Here is a 2,989-nt window from a genome sequence, read left to right on the forward strand (position 1 = left end):
GAGAGAGAGAGAGAGAGAGAGAAAGAGAGAGAGAGAGAGAAAGAGAGAAAGAGAGAGCACGCGAGAGCGAGCGTGTGTGCGCAAGGGTGCGGTGGGAAGGTGTGGGCGGGGTGCAATGGGGCGGGGGCAGGGCTAGGCACTGGGGTAAGGATCTCTGCGCAGCTCCTTCGTAGCTTCTCCAAGAACCTGGGCGCTCTCGGAGTTCACAGGTGTGGGCCAGGGCGGAGGGAGGCTGGAACTCGTGGAGGCGGTGATCGAACTCACTATTGACAAAAGTCCCCTTTATAAGGGCGGCGGGAGGGGGCGATCCCAGGAGTGGACGTCAGAGGAAAGTGGTGTTGGGGCGCGTGCTGCCGCTAGTGCCCTCGCGAGCAGAATGGGTGTGCAGGAACCGGGGCCTGAGGAACTGGGGCCCAGCCTGGGCTCGCTGCCAGTGCTGCCGCGACATCAAGGTCTCTGTCAGTTGCAGCGAGTCTTGCCGCTCCCACTTCCTTCCCCCAGGAAAAAGGGAGTGATTCCCTTAGGGTCATTTTCAATTCTAACTTCTTTGACTCACGATGGAAGCAGTGAAGGGGGCCACTGGGAGGGTCTCAGACAATTATATTTTCAGATGGAGCAGCTGGAAGTCCTAAAGAGAGGAGGGGTCGGGTGTTCTTGGCTTCACAGACTTTGTTGGAATGCTTTCTTGAGAAGCCTTTCTCTGAGAGCAAAGAGATACTCTTCCACTGCCTCCAGGTGGGCCTGGAGGTAGCCTGGTTCTGGCTTCCCTAGGGATGGGTTAAGGGGTTACCAACCTTTTGGCATCTTTGGGTCACACTGGAAGAAGATGGTTGTCCTGGGCCACACATTAAATACACAAACACTAATGAAAAAAGTTTTAAGCAAATTTACGATTTTGTGTTGTGCTCTATTCATAGCCACCTTGGGCTTCATGTGGCCCATGGGCCACGGGTTGGACACCCCTGGCTAGGAGACATTTCAGGAACATTTCAAAAGTCATTTCAAAAGCCCCCTTTCATTCTTAAATGGGATCAAATGAAAGACTCTAGGAGGTGTCCAAAACAAGTGAAGTTAGCACATAAGCCAGGGAAGACAGCTTTCCTTGTAGAGCAACTAAGTTGATTACCCACAGAAATATCTTATCCCAGTGTTACAAAGAATTTTCTATATAAGTTTAAAATATCTATCTACACCTAGATACAGAGATTTATGTACTACCTAGATTATTTATATATTCATGGATATAATTACATACCTATAGTTCATATAGCTACCAGTGTATTAAACATTAAAATGTGAAGCTCTGGTAGAAGAAGAAAGAGTATTTTTTAACTCTTGTCTACATCTTTCCAGGCAAAATTTCAGACCATCACCCATTTTTTACACTGGATATGAAAATGAACCTTCAAATTTATATCACTACTCTTTTTCTTCGTCCTTGTAAGAACAATAGCTGTGTCCACCCACCATGTGTGAGATGAGGAAGGCTACAGTAGTTCAGAGAGAACAGCAGGGGGTGGGGAGGGGAGGAGAAAGGACTGCATGGACAGCTATCTCCTTCTGAGTTTCTGGAAAAGGCTGAGATAGCCTGTCAACACAAACCCATTTTTATAGGGAAGGGTTATGAATTCAAGTAATCTTAAGTAATTGATCCTTGACTTTGGCCACAGGTTTAATTTATGTCATACCAAGCAGAATATAGTTAAGGTGATGATGATAAATAGCTAATGGTTGTAGCAGGACAGGCATGGGCAATGGCAGTATATGAAATAGTGCAAAAGACTTAGGTCAGGAAGCTGGACTCAAATCCAGAGGAACAAAAGAGGTGGCTGTCTTCAGAGAAATATCACCAAGGCTTTAGGTATAAGAATCGGGAATACAGCCAGGACACCAGTCTCTCTTTGGAGCCCACCTAATTCACTTTAAGAAGCCAGACTTGCCAGACGATATTCAGTGCCAGTTCTGGGAAGGTGTATTGACCTTGATGGTGGCCTAAAATATTCTGACGTGGCAGATTAGCTGTTTTCATGACAAAAAGCACCAATTGAAAATAACAACTGATAATGTACTGAGTCTACTTCTATACAGACATTTCCTCATTTGCCAAATCCTTTGAGCTCCTCTGTCTGATTTAAGGATGATAATACTACATGTGAATTTCTGTTCCAGACTATCCTCCCAGACACCCGTTCCTCTTTTGCCTTTAGTATACACCTCTTCCTCCAGTCTCCTGAGTATGTGTGATCATGCTTAAAGTTATACAGTTCAATAGAAAATCAGTTGCAGCTTGCAAATCATTTATTTATTTGAGATACATTTTTAAGTGTCTTTTATGTTCCAAGTACTATCTTAAGTACTGAGAAACATGTAGAAAATTATGTAGACCCTACTCTTAAACAATTCATCTTTAGAGAAAGAAGGAATAAAAAAGCAAAAGCTCTACTTCAGTAGGCAATGATAAATGCCAGGAAAAATGTATCATGTCACAGAAGTCAGGAAAAGTGCAAACAAAAGACCTTCATCAGACTAGAGACAGGGGAGATTTTATTCATTCAACAAACACATGATGAGCACCCACTGTGTTTCAGAAATTGTGATATGTACTAGATATATACCCAAGCAACTGAAACAAAAAGAATATTGTCCTCAATGAGCTGACAGTCCACAACCTTGCTACTGAAAGTGTGGTCCCTGGAGCAACAGCATCAGCATCATCTTTTCTTGCTTTTAAATAACACTGGTTATTTGAGAAGGATGTCATTTGGCATGTACATATTGAACAGGACTCAGATACAAATGTAAATGAATAATGAGATTTTGGGGATCTATTTTCTTTAAGCCCTCATCTTTCATAATGTCTCAGTTTCCTCATACAATTTTTACTTGAACATTTCATAACTTTAATTGATTACATTTAGCTTCAATTGCAATTTTGGCCTGTCATTTCAAAACCAGAGTGATCATCAGAATCATAAAGTGTTTTATAAAT

Source organism: Desmodus rotundus, chromosome 3 (assembly GCF_022682495.2).
Source record: "Desmodus rotundus isolate HL8 chromosome 3, HLdesRot8A.1, whole genome shotgun sequence".
Classification (NCBI taxonomy): domain Eukaryota; kingdom Metazoa; phylum Chordata; class Mammalia; order Chiroptera; family Phyllostomidae; genus Desmodus; species Desmodus rotundus.